Raw genomic sequence first — 15,493 nt, forward strand, 5'->3', positions numbered from 1 at the left:
TATTCTGATTGCTCCAAATTTCCATCAGCTTTTAGCTTACAACTTCCATTGCAGGCTCCCATAATTTCCTTTGGTCAATATTTGCAATGTTGCTGACTAGGGTTCAGTTTTATGAAAATAAAATGTATGTGTTATTACAGAAAAATCTTACAAATGGTGGTTTTCTTTTCAGGAACTTTCTGCTTATAATTGATTAATAAAAAAACTCTATAAAAATGTATTTTCTTTAGCAAATATGGCACACTTTATTGAAGTTATGTGTGTATACCTGCTTCCCTTACTAGACTGCGATTTCTCCGCTATCATCAGCCATGCTGATATAGTTTAGATATTCGTCCCCTTCAAATTTCATGTTGAAATGTAATTCCCAATTTTGGAGGTGAGGCCTGGTGATCTTTCATGAATATTTTGGTGCCATCCCCATAGTAACGAGTGAGTTCTCACTCTGTTAGTTCATGTGAGACCTGGTAGTTTAAGATTGTGGCGTCTGTTTCATCTCTCTTGCTCCTGATCTTAGTATGTGATATCCTGGCTCTTGCTTTGCCCTCCACCATGACTGAAAGCTTCCTGAGGCCTCAACAGAAGCTGTGTAGATGATAACATATGCTTCCTATATAGCCTGTAGAACCATGAGACAAATAAAACCCTTTTAGTCATAAATTAACCAGTCTCAGGTATTCCCTTAGTGACATAAAAACAGACTAACACACAGGCCATATGTGTCATTTTATACCAAGTAGCTAGCTTGAAACAAAACTGAATAAAGATTTATTAAATAAAGTAAGAAAAGGAGGGATGAGAAGAAAAATGAAGAATTTGATAAATTATGTACATTATTGAATTTTTTAATTTTTATATTCAAGAGGGTTTATGTGAAGGTTTATTACATGGATATATTGCATGATGCTTAGGTTTAGACTTAAATTAACCCATCATCCAAATAGTGAGCATAGTACCTAATAGGTGGTTTTTCAGCCCTTGCCTTATGAAACCAATATCATCCTGATACCAAAATCTGACAAAGACAAAAGAAAACAAAACTATAAGACAATATCCCTCATGAACATAGATGCCAAAATTTTCAACAAAATACTGGAAAACCAAATATAGTAGCACATTAAACTGATGATTCACTGTGATCAAGTGGGCTTCATTCCTGGGATACAAGAATGGTTCAACAAATAAATGTGACTCGACATATAAACAGAATTAAAAACAATGAACATATGATTATTGTTAACTTTTAAAGACACTGTTCCTTTGGATTTGACAGCAGTATTAGATTATTAGATTTCTAAATAAAATAAAATACTAGATAGAAAATATTCATTTATGTCCATACTTTGTATGTATATATGATAACATCATAAGAAATGTTTCGTTTCAAACAATATTTTCAAGCTTTAAAAAATGTCTATGGAAACTCTGCACAAATTATTCACTTTGATCCCCACAAGGTCTAAAGCACACTACTTGGAAGTCACTGGTATGTCTCTTGCAAGTTCATGAACAACTTTCTCTGTTCCTATATAGCATTATGTGTTACCGTGACAACTCTATTCAACATATTGATGTACAAGGTATAACCACTTTTGAGGCTACCCCCAACATTTCCAGCTATTAATGTCATGGTCACCAAGAGAATGCTGTTAATAGATCTAGGCTTCTGGCCAGTTGTGCTACATTATCTGTTATTACCAATATGCTGAACATATGCTGTATCTCCTTTTTCACATTGTGTTACACTTAGGCACCCGGGCACTAATAATTCACAGTATTTCATTTAATAACAATGACACGTCCTTACATTTCTGCCTGTATTATCTTTGTCTTTAAAAATGAAAAGAGTATAGTATATAGTGTTGGGTCATTAGAAATACTCTCTTAAACAGATTTTCAAAATATCTGTCTCTTTTATGTTTCTTATTCTATACATTGCCTTCTGTCCCAGTATTCTATTTGGTATGAAGGATGTTTATCCCAGGGAAACTGGGTTATGATGAGGAAATAATATACTTAGAGCTATCTTTTATTTTAGGATCTTTGTCAGAGCTGAGTGGGGAGTATTCATCAGAGAGATTCATATTTTGATTTCAAAATGATTTGAGATGTTGGGAAGCTTAGTCATTAGTAAATATCACATGCTTTCCTGCTTACGTTTTATATTCTGATTCTAACACTATTAGTTAAAATGGAATTACATGAAACAAAAAACATGAGCTGCTCCTTAGTTCATTCTTTGACTGTTGTACCTAATAATAAACCTCATTTTCTTTTTATGACAAAAAGCATTTCTAGATCAAAGAAAAATACATATATGTTATAATATTCATAATGTGTCCTTTTAAAGAGAACTATAGTGAGAAGCAGAACATTTTCAGGAACTTTTACACAGAATAAAACTAATCAAACAAGATGTTTCAAACCTATTTTTTAAACTATTTCAATTTTCAGATACAAAGAAGCCCCTCCCTTACTTACACAGACACACAGGCACACACACACCCCAACTCACTACTATCAATTTATGGTCAACATAGATCTTTAAAGAAGAGAGGAAAAACAAGTATTTTTGGAAAACACACTGAAAATGGATGAAAAGGTGAGGTAGATGTTGTGGTTGAAGAGGGAGGAAGCTGGGAAGTTTGTTTGGGCTCCAGAACTGACCTCCGAATCTAAATTGCACTGAAGAAAGGGGTGAGTGAAGGAATCTTAGGATGCCACACTTTCCCCACAGACCTCTGGAATCTTAGCTACAGGAGTTCCCACTACCCCCATAGATCTTCAGACTGGCAGGGGAGCCACCTGTATATCAGGGAGAGGCATAACTTGAACCCATGTGGATCCCAGAAATTTCCCCACCACCATGCAGCTGCAGCAAAACACAATCATTGGTGGCCATCCCCCAAGGATCTTGATCTTGCTGCAGCTCCTGCTTTCAGCCAGGACAGGAGAGAGCAGGGTAACCATTACTATGGGACTGAATTGCATCTGATCCATGTGTACCCTTGCCTGACAGCCCCTCCTAAGACCACCTGTCTGGCCATTTCTGCAGAAGTGTGCCCACAACACAGCCTCCACTATGCCACCTGTATGCCACCTGAGTGTTTTGCTGGTTGCCTGGATGTAGTTTGCACCCCAAGCACAGCTGGTGCTTGACCCCATGAGGCCAGTGGACAAACAACGGGCTCCATCCTAACTTCTCAGAATTTAAGCACACCACCCAGGGACATCAAACTGAGACTTGTGGCTGGAGTTCAAGCAGGAGAGGACCACCAACACTCAAAACAGATAAAAGAGTGGAGTGGGCTTGTGGGCCATCATGGGACCTGGGCATCCCTCCCTCTGCAACACTGAACTTGAAAGGGTATGGCCTGATAGAAAGCCATGGTTTCTTTCCCAAGGAGCCTCATGGGTCAGTTATCTGGGTGCAGAACGACTGGAACAAACCCAGCTGTCCATGCCTAATCCCAGAGTGGATGCTGGAGGGAGAACCACTAGGTTGAACAACCAAGAAATGGGCAGGGCCCACAACTGTCTGTTAGGCTGAGAACCCTGGACTGTAGGCACCATTCTGTTTGCACACCTATGGTGCCATTGCTGTGCTGGAGGATCCTCCACCCTTGACCCACTGCACCACCAGACCAATTGCAGATATACCCCATAACCCACTCTGACTATAGCAAACACAGAGGATCAGTAAGTCCCCAGGAAGTCACAGGTCTACTGGTGACCAAACTTTTAGCATGCACCACCCATAAGGAAGGAGGAAGAACAGCCCACCAAAGACCCCTTGGGGCAAGGAAACTGTGGGCATGAAACCAGCAATTAAAGGAGACACCACTGAGGCCCAAAATGCATTTGGAGAAGGAGTTATCTCTTACCTTCTCTCTACCTTCCCTTCCCACTGCACTGCTTCAAATGCACTGAAACACAAAAAGAGGTAAATGTAGATGAATAAGAAGCAATATGCCAGGCCTTATTTTTATGTGCCATCTATGGGACTATAGCCTGAGTTACACCATCTAACAAAAATATATTATTTCAACATGCAATACTTGTTAAACCCACTATAGGAACCTACCTACAACCAAGGGACCAGAACAGAGCCTTAGCCTTCTGGAAGCACTAAGTAAAGAAGCTAACCAGAACATAAACTAGAGTCAAATTCTCAAGGGAAGAAAGAATAAAAAAAAAATACCCATCCAAACAACAGCAAATTCAAACAAAAGAAGAAGAAGTGTTAGGCTCACTCAGATGAGAAGGAATCAGAGCAAGAATGCTGGCAACTGAAAAAATCAGAGTCTTTCCTTACCCTCCAAAGGATCACACTAGCTCTCTGGAAATGGATCATAACCAGATTGAAATGTCTGACATGACAGACAGAATTTAGAATTTGTATGATGAGGAAACTCAATGAGATCCAAGAGAAAGTTGAAATTCAATCCTATGAAGCAGGCAAAATGATTCAAGATTTGAAAGACAGCACAGCTATATTAAGAAAGAACCAAATTGAAACTCTGGAATTGAAAACTTGACTGAAAGAATTTTTAAATACATTTGGAAGCCTTGACAACAGACTAGATCAATCAGAGGGAAAAAATGTTCAGAGCTCAAATCCAGTTCTTCAAATCAACCCGCTCAGACAAAAAAAAAAAAAAAAAAAAAAAAAAAAAAAAAGAATTGTAAAAAATGAACAAAGCATCTGAGAAATACAGAGTTATATAAAGCAACCTATAACTCAGTGGGTTTCCTGAGATAGAAGAAAGGGGAGTTAGCAACTTGAAAAATATTTTCAAGGATACATCCCATGAAAATGTTCCCAATCATACTAAAGAGGTCAACATACAGGTTCCAGAAATTCAGAGAACTCCTGAGAGATACTACACAAGACAAGACAATCATCCAAGGCATGGTCATCAGACTTTCCAAGGTCAACATGAAAGGAAAATCTCAAAGACAGCTAGAGAAAAGGGTTGTATCACCTACAAAAGGAATAAAGTAAGACTAATAACAGACTTCTTCTCAGCAGAAACCTTACAAGTCAGAAGAGATTGGGGGCCTAATCTTACCACTTCTAAAGAAAAGAAAGTCCAACCAAGAATGTCACATCCCACCAACTAAACTTCATAAGCAAAAGAGAAATTAAACATTTCCCAGACAAGCAATCATTAAAGGAATTTGTTACCACCAGACTGGCCATGCAAGAGATGCTTAAGGGAGTTTTAAATATGGGAAGAAAAGAATGATATCTGCTACCACAAAAACACATGTAAATACATAGCCCAAAGATTCTGTAAAGCAACTACACAACTGACAATACAAAGCAACCAGGTAGCATCACTACAAGACGAACAAAAATAAATATATCAATATTAAAGTGGTTTAAGCATTCCACTTAAAAGACAAACAGTGGCAAATTGGATAAGAAAATAAGATTCATCCTTCTTTTGTCTTTAGGAGACCCATCTTACATGTAATGACATCTATAGGTTCAGAGTAAAAGGATGAAGATCTATTACACAAATGGAAAACAAAAATGAGTAGGGATCACTATTCTTGTATCAAATAATACAGCCTTTAAACTAGCAATATCAAAAAAAAGGACAAGGAGGGGCATTAAATAATGATAAAAGGTTCAATTCAACAAGAAGACTCAACTATCCTAAATATATATGCAGCCAACATTGGAGGACCCAAACTCATGAAAGACTTCTACAGCCACACAATAATATTGGGGGACTTCAAGCCCCCTCGCTCCACCACACACACACACGGATAGGATTACACTGATCATTAAGGCAGAAAACTAAAAGAAACTATGGACTTAAATTCAACCTCTGACCAATTGGACCCAATAGTGAGCTACAGAATACTCCACCCAACAACTACAAAATATACATTCTTCTCATCTGCATGTGGAACATACTTTAAGATTAATCACATATGCACTCATGAAGCAAGTCTCGATTAATTTTTTTAAAAAATCAAAATCATACCAGGCATATGTTCAGACAATAGTGGAATAAAACTATTAATCAATATCAAGAGGAACTCTCAAAACTACAAAATTACATGGAAATTAAACAACTTGCTCCTGAATGACTTATGGATAAAAAATAACATTAATGCAGAAATCAAAAAATTATTTGAAACAAATCAAAATAAAGACACATGTCAATACCTCTGGGATATGGCTAAAGCAGTGTTAAACATTTATAGTGCTAAATGCCTACATCAAGCAGTTAGAAGCTCTCAAATCCACAAGCTAACATCGAACCTAAAGGAACTGGAAAAAGAAGAGCAAATTAATGCCAATGCTAGCAGAATAAAATGAATAACTAAAATTAGAGCTGAACAATGAAGTTGAGACCCCCCCACCAAACCAAAGAATCGAAAAAACAAAAATTTTGGTTTTCTTTTTGAAAAGATAAACAAAATGTATACACTATTAGCTAGATTAAGAAAAAAGAAAGAAGATATAAATAATTATAATCAGAAATGGACAAGTGGACATTACAACCATTCCCAAAGAAATACAAAAGAACCTCAGAGACCATTATGAATACCTCTATGCATACAAACTAGAAAATTTAGAGAAAATGGATAAATTCCTGGAAAGACATAATAACTCAAGATGGAATCAGGGGAAAAATAAAACTCTGAACAGAAAAATAATAAGTTACAAAGTTGAATTAGTAATAAGAAAAAATACCAACCAAAGTAAGTTTAGACCAGACAAATTCACAGTTCAATTCTAAATGATGTACAAAGACAAGCTGGTACAAATTCTACTGATGCTATTCCAAAAAGTTGCAGAGGGCCTCCTCCCTAAGTCATTATATGAAGCCAGCACCATCCTGATATCAAAATCTGGCAAAGACACAAGGAAAAAAAAATATATATATGTATATATATGCCAAATATCCCTGATGAAGATAGATACAAAAATCCTCAAAAAAAAAAGAAAAAACTTGCAAACTAATTTCAGCCACATATCAAAAAGTTATTTTAATCACAATCAAGTAGGCTTTATTCCTAGGATACAAGGCTAGTTCAATATATGCAAATCAATAAATGTAATTTACCACATCAATGGACTTATAAGCAAAAACCTCGTGATCATCTTAATAGACGCAGAGAAAAATTCAACAAAATCCAACATTCCTTCATAATAAAAATCCTTAACAAACTAGGCATCAAGGATCATACATCAAAATACTTAGTGTCAGATAGGACAAATCCACAAAAAAAATCTTACTAACTGAGAAAATGCTGGAAGTATTTCCCCTTGAAAACTGGAACAAGACTGGATGGGCACGGTGGCTCACACCTGTAATCCCAGCGCTTTGGGAGGCTGAGGCGGGCAGATCACCTGAGGTCAGGAGTTCAAGACCATACCAACCAACCAAGTAAGCAACAACAAAATGGTGGTATATATTTACAATGGAATACTATTTCACCATTAAAATAAATAAATAAAATCGGCCAGGTGTGGTGGCTCGTGCCTGTAATTCCAGCACTTTGGGAGGCAGAGACGGGTGGATCACCTCAGGTCAGGAGATCTAGACCAGCCTGGCCAACATGGCGAAACCCCGTCTCTACTAAAAATACAAAAGATTAGCCGAGCATGGTGGCGGCTAACTGTAATCCCAGCTACTGGGGAGGCTGAGGCAGGAGAATCACTTGAACCTGGGAGGTGGAGGTGGCAGTGAGCCAAGATCACGCCATTGCACTCCAGCCTGGGTGACAAGAGTGAGACTTCGTATCAAAAAAAAAAAAAAAAAAAAAAAGAAAAGAAAGAAAACTGGATCAAGACAAGGATGTACTCTCTCACCACTCCAATTCAACATAGTACTGGAAGTCTTAGCCAGAGCAATCAGGCAAGAGAAAGAAATAAAAGGCATTCAAACAGGAAAAGAGGAAGTTAAATTATCTCCCTTTGCTGACAATATTAGTCTATACCTAGAAAACTCTAAGGGATCTGCCAATAGAATTCTAGACCTGATCAATTACTTTGGTAAAGTTTTGGGATACAAAATCAATGTACAAAACTTATTACAATTTCTATTCATTAGTAACATGCAAGCCAAGAGCCAAATCCAGAATGCAATTTCATTTACAATAATTACAAAAAAGAAAAAGAAACAAAAGTAGGAATACAGCTAACCAAGGATGTGAAAAACCATGTCCTTTGCAGTAACTCGAATGCATCTAGAAGCCATTATTCCAAGGTAATTAATGCAGAAACAGAAAACCAAATACCAATATGTTCTCACTTATAAATGGGAACTTAAAATTGGGTACACATGGACAAATAGATGGTAAGAATAGACACTGGGGACTCCCAAAGCAGGTAGGTGGGAGAAAAGGAAGAGATAAAAAACTTCCTATTGGGTATTACGGGGTCAATAGGAGACCAAACCACAGCATCATGCAATGTACCCTTATACCAAAGCTGCACACATACTTGCACACATAAAATTATAATTTGAATTTAAAAAAAGAGAGAAAAATTGAAATTAGTGATATTCCGCTGGACAACTACCAGAAATCACTAGATGTCTGTTTCTTTTGACTCATTCTATGACATTGACATTTTAACTCAGGTAATTAATGCCTAAAGAAATTTAATAAATTTACATTTGTGCAGTTGTTTAGTTTTTACCTGAATTTGTTTATCAATTGTGATGACATATAAGGAATTTTTTTTTCTGTTTTGTTCTGTAGTCATTTCTCTGATGCAAATGTCTTTCTCTTACAGTACCCTTTTTAATATAGTGAAAAATGTGCACGCACTCATCATGAGCTCTAGGGAATTTACTTTTCTGTATACATTTTGTTGAAAGATGGTAAAAAATAACTGCTCAGTAGAGCCAAATACTTATTTCATATTTCAGTTCAATCAGAATCAGAGGAAAATGACAATGTAATTTTCTAATTTTGTTTTCTGAGAACATCTTTTATTTCATTATTTTTACCTAATGAGCTGAAATTAATAAATTATCTAATAAAATTATTTACTGCTTTATATAAAAAAGAGCATTATATATTGTTACATACTTTAGTAAATTAATTACATATTTAACCTATATTTACAGTTTTCTTTTTATAATATCACAACGATAGAATACATGCAGACTTTTTAAATGGTTCAGAAAAATGTGCCAATAATACAATGACTATTGTTATATTTGCATAGATATTTTACATATTTGCATTAAATTTTCATTGCATATGTCTATTCAGAATGTCGAGTGAATGAGTTTTTTTATTACAATATATGTTTATTGAATTAATCACTTGCTATGCTTCCTGAGTTTGTTTAATGGAAAGAGGTAAAGGTAGTTTCAATTGATTTTAAAGTCTTAAAAACTAATCAAAAGGCATACTTTTAAATTTTCCTGGTAATATATATAGAAAATTAATCAATATTATACTAAGCAACAAGAAAATTATAAAGATTATCTCATATAATCTGCATAATAATGTTGTGAAGTTGTACCATTATTATATTTATTATATGGAAGGAATATTTTTAGTTTAGAGAAGGTAAGTAAATAGCACAGGGTTACATGATTTCTCAGTGATTTGACTGGAATTTTAATGCAAGTAGTCCAGTTGGGCTTCCCTGAAAGAGTATATCCATGTTTAAGAGTATATCCATGTATGTATCTTATTATTAAAAATAACCCCTTTTAAAATAATGAATGAAGATCATTATAAACAAAAGTGCTTATAATTATTTGAACCAACTACAAAGAGTAATCTAATTTAAATCTAGTTCTGAATATTAGTAAAAAATGTTAAAACTGTTTAAACAGTTTTTATAATTTTATACTTCTTTTTATTTTTAATATTTTTATCTTTACAATTATAGATGAGTTTTATGTTTTTATGCCTTAATTGAGAAACTACCCAAAGTACCTTCCACTTTTCATTCTAGACTATTTTGGCAGGAATTGTGGAAGAAGAATAATAGGGAAAGAATGGGTCAGCCTGAAAGTGTAACATAAGTATCTGACCTGATTCAAGAGAAGTTACAGAAAAAAGGGAAAACTCAGAGCATCTTATTACCATCACTTTTCCCAACACAAGAAAATACATGTATGCCAACAACTTCCTGAGTTTTTATGAAGCCAAGTCTGTTTTCAGGGAAGGAAGCAAAGTACTAATTAAAACACATCTAGAATTTAGTAATCTTACGAAAATTACTGCCACAGAAGAAAAAAGTTCTAATCAAAACACTAATTCAGCCTTCTATGTAATTCATTAAATAAAAGGTTAACTCTAATTTAGACCTGATGATAACACCTGCTGACCAAGGCAGGAATATCACTTCAAGCCAAAACCTTTACAAATTCTTTCTTCTCCTCTTTCTTTTCCCCTCTCTCTTCTTCTCTCTTTTTCCTCTTCCTTCTCTTTGTCTTTGTCTTCATCTTTTTCTTCTACTTCCTCTACTCTTCATCCTTCCTCTCCTCCCTCTCCTATTCTTCCTCCTTCTTCTCCTTCTTAACTCAAGGCCATAGTTTGCAAATTTAGAAATTCATTTTTACTTTGCTTCTACTGTCTTAATCGACACAACCTTAAACCATATTCCCTTAAAATAATTTATAGTTTGTAGATTCGCTGCTATGGCTAATAGCAGCTGAAGTTTCCTTTTGGTCATTCCTGAACCTAATTCTCAACTCACAGCACTACTCTGGGTATTTGCCTAAACCTGATGTTTAAAAATAAGGAATGAGATTAAATAGGTTGGTGATTTAAATAATTTGTGTTAAATATATTGCCAAGATACTGAAAAGAGTTTCAGAATATTACTTTATATATAATTTATTATCCATTATTTTCACCTTTTCATTATATTGCAAACCTATGTGCAATAAAATGCTTTGCTGTTTTAATGGTGTCCTTCTGTGAAAGCTGAATGTAAGAAGAGATTTCTCTTCATTTTATATATTATTTTGTTCACTTGTTATAGATAGTAACTTTCCTTTTCCTTAATCATTATGCTAATTTTTAATGATTTATTGTATTATGTCATTTCATTTTTTTAATCTGTTTAATATGTTTGCTCTGCAGGATGGAGAATGAATCCATGTTGCTCTTAGGCTATTCTTAATAATAATACATCTCTTTGCCTTTATAATCAAGTCATTCATCTGCATCTAGTATTTAACATTTTCTTCTATCAAAATCAGTACCAAGTAATCTGAAATATATATGTTGCTCTTAACGCTTAAAAAAGTTAGGACTGTTTGAAGAGCACTGTTGGTGTCAAGAAGTTGGTATAGCCAAAGTCCTATACTTCAAATTTAAGTTTCTTAAAATTCTTTCTTAAATAAGTTTTTTATCACCTATTTGACTTTATTCTAAACCATGTTTACTGAGTCAGACAAGAGTTATGAGGAGATTACTATAAAGCTGATGCGGTAAGCCAGGATCCATAAACAAATACAGTACTATTTTTAAAGAAATATAGGCTATTTCAGTAAGACTACGATACATATAGCCAAACCAGCAAGAAAAAATAGTGTATATAGGAAAACATGAAATAATTTAAAGTAATCCAAAGTAATTTATATTTGTGAAAATTGGCATATATAGATATATAAACTGAAATATACTAGTTCTAGATCTAATATACTATATTAGAGTTGTAGTTGGAATAGCAACTCATATTTGAAATAAATTATATTATATAATAAATATAAGTTGCTATTCCAACTATATCTCTAGTATAAGATCATTGTACCCAGATTACCAAGACATGCACTGTAGGCTAATTAATAGCCTATATGTCCACAAATATATTCTAAATATAGCCTCAAATATGTCTGCAATATAATCCTCAGAACCTGTAAATGTTATCTCATATTCCAAAAGGGACTACCTTGCAAATAAAATTAGTTAGGGATTTTTAATAAGGAGACTTTGCTTGATTATATAGTTCTCCTTGACGTAATTGCAACAATCATTATAACAAGAGAAGTCACATTTAGGAGAAATCAAAGTGGTCACAGAAGCAAGAGTTTGGAGTGATGCACATTGAATACTGAAAAAGAGATAACAGACAAAATTATAGGTACCCACATTTTATTTTCCTGAAAAAGACAAGGAAACTGATTCTCCTCTCATAGCCTTCAGAAGGAACTAGCCTTACTAACATTGAATTCAGTCTAGTAAAATTGATTTTGGATTTCTATCTTCTCTGTAAGATAATAAAATTATTTTTAAGTCAAGTGTGTGGTAATTTCTGATAGCCATAGAGAACTAATACAACATGTATTCAATTTTTTCCTAATTTATGGCAAATGCATTTTAACATATTTTTTGAACTATTTTGGTAAAATATTTGATATAGCTATACTGAATAAAGTGACTTTTGAAGTAATTTTTATTATAATTTTATACATGCTTCCAACTACAACCAGTGTTTACTGTGTTATCTTCAGATAACTGAGAATATGTCTTGTTTTTAAAATTCTAATTATTTAACAATTGTTTGGAATTTCAGAAAACAAACATTGCTCTATTAGAATGTCAAATAAGTTTTATAAAATAAGTAGATATTCTGTAACTACAAAAATTATACCTATAATTAAAACTCAATTACAGAATTTAGTAGCATATGAGATACAACAAAGAGAGCATAGGCAATACGGATGATTGGTAAGGAGTTTTACTGAAAGAATTAGAGAGAAACAAAACTGTAGACAATTCCAAAGAGGGGAAAGAGATATAGAAAGAATAGAGTAAAAAGATCAAGCACATTTGTATGTCACTATCAGAAGGTGAGGAAAGCAAATACATTGAAAGCAATAGTTTAGGAGATCATTATGGAGAATTGTTGAAATTGAAGAAATAATGAGACATAGATACAAAAACAACAAAAAAAGTACAAACAAAACCTAAACCGAAACAAAATTGTCCAAACTGAAGAGATAATGAGCCATAGCTATAAACAAAACCAAAACAAACATTTAAAAAGACAAAAAAAAAAAAAAACACAAAAAACTATGAACCCCAAGTAGGAGTCCTTAATCCAACTCTAGAATAAAATCAATGTACTCAACTCATTAAATATTTTATATAGACGTTCTTATTTATAAAATCAGTATTTGACAAATAAACTTCTAGAACTATTTCGGGTAACAATTTTATAATATCTGTCTTGAGTAACATATTTTTGTGGTAATCTTCATCACCAATATTATACGTTGACTTCTGTTTCTAGATTTAATCTTGATACGCTTTAAAAAATCGGCAAAATACATAAAGCAACAATTTCATGGACATCAGACAATGATTATTAGTTATCCTTGAGATGCAGGAAACAAATGAGCTATACGATTGTACAACCTAACACCCATGAAAGAGTTTCAAGCCAAGGTGCAAGAATGGGAAACTCATACAGAACTAGCTGGATTCCCTGAGATGAGGAGATAGAATGGAGAATTTGAGTTCAGGGTGCATAGGAATCACAGGGCAGAGTACTCATGAAGGGAGAGAACCTCAGACAGCTAGAGATCTACTGATATAAAAGAACGATGCTGATATAAACCGTATCCTGAGCTTACATGGGAATAGGAATAGTGCCTGTTACCACCAACCACAATGGAAACCTAATTCAGAGGCACAATATTCAGAAAGATCTTGCCTTACTAGTAGGGAATAATTAAGTCTAGAACAAACACTGCCTGATCTTGTTTACAAAACCCGGATCTAAAAACATCAAACTCTTTTCATGTTTTCTTAGCTAAATCTCAGAACAAAACTCAAGAACAGAAAAATAAATTATTTAGTATTCACTAATATAAAATTTAAAATAATAAGATTCAGTAAAAAATTACCAGGAAGCCAAAAAATACATATCCATAATGAGGAGAAAAAGCAATCATTTGAAACCAATCCAGAACTGACACCAATGTTAAAATTATCAGATAAGTACAGTAAGATTGTTACTATAACTGAATTTCATATGCTGATAAAGCTAGAGGAAAGGTCGAACATGTTAAATATAGAAACAGAAGGTATAAAATATGTCTCAAATCATATTTTAGAGATAAAAGTTGTAATGTCTGGAAACACTGGATAAGATTTACAATCAATTAAACATTCCTAAAGAAAAGCTTGTGAACTTAGAGATATAATAGAAATTACCCAGAATGAAACTCAGAGAATAAAAAAGACACTCCTCAAAAAGAATTTTAACAGAGTTCCAATGGTCTCTGAAACAATGCCAAGAAGCCTAATACACTTATGTATTTGAGTACCTAAAAGAGTGTAAAGGGAAAAAAAAAAAAAAAAAAAAGAAGAAGCAGCAGGGGAAGTGGGGGTGGAAGAATCATACTTAAGTAATTTTTTTCAAATTTGATTAAAATTATAAGTCCACAGATCTAAGAATTTCCACAATGTTAAGCATAAGAAACATGAATTAAATGACCCTAGTTCACATTCTATCATAATAAAATTGCCACAAATCACTGATAAAGAGAAAATCCTAAAAGCAGCTATAAAGAAATGCTATGTATAAAAGAAGATAGCAGCAGATTTCTTTTCAGAAACAATGAAAGTGGGAAGATAATGACACATCTTTAAAATATTGAAGGAAAAGAACTTAGAATATGCCTAGTAAATAATATATTTCAAAAATGACAAAATACAAAATCAATTTTTAGCAAACTTTCAGAAAAACATTTTATTATGATACCATGCTGTATATGTGGACTGATCTAAAGAGCTTTCAAGTTTCTCATAATGCTCTGAAGATTGAGACTGTGATTGATTTTTAATGTATATATTATGTACAGTAAAATTCACAAATCTTGATTATACAGATTGATGAATTTGTGAATTTTACTATACATAATTGTATAGTAAATGGATTTTACAAAGTGGATAAGAATGAATCCATATTATATGTGGATTTATGTATGTACAATATATACACATATCTATCAAATATATCCATATATACACATATATAATATATATCAAATATGTTCACATATATTTATATATGATATAATAAAATATAATAATAGATCAAGATATGGCATATCCCCAGTAACATGGATGGCTGCTTCATTTACTTTCTTACTTAGTGTCTCCTCAAATATAATTACTTTTTTAACTGTTATAACCATGGAATAGCATTGCTTGTGTCTGACTCCACATAAATAGAATCATACAGAACACATTCTTCTGCATCTGATTTCTTTAAATAAAATATAATGACTATATGCTTCTTCTTTAGTTTTGTGTAATTCAATGCTTTTGTTGTTTGTAGTATTCCTTTGTAAAAAAAATATAACAATAAAACAAAAAATAGAACAATTAAAACATAGTTAACCATTTTAATAATGTATCTCAGATTGTTTCCAGGTTTTGCCTGTTAAGATCATAAGCTAAGAACATTTTCATTCATGTATGTTGCTAGACGTAAGTACTTCACTTTTTTCATGATATACAAATATATAAGCAGGCTAGT

General features: G+C 33.4%; 1 long non-coding RNA gene across 1 annotated transcript in view; it reads right to left on the reverse strand.

Moving 5' to 3' along the window:
• The window catches only part of LOC129532883 (uncharacterized), a 218,409-nt gene that overhangs the window by 84,015 nt on the left and 118,901 nt on the right, over positions 1-15,493 (reverse strand). The window contains exon 2 of the long non-coding RNA XR_010133265.1: positions 3,885-3,926. This is a non-coding gene — a long non-coding RNA (uncharacterized lncRNA). The remainder of the gene's footprint in view (positions 1-3,884; positions 3,927-15,493) is intronic.

This window comes from Gorilla gorilla, chromosome 3, assembly GCF_029281585.2.
Source record: "Gorilla gorilla gorilla isolate KB3781 chromosome 3, NHGRI_mGorGor1-v2.1_pri, whole genome shotgun sequence".
NCBI lineage: Eukaryota > Metazoa > Chordata > Mammalia > Primates > Hominidae > Gorilla > Gorilla gorilla.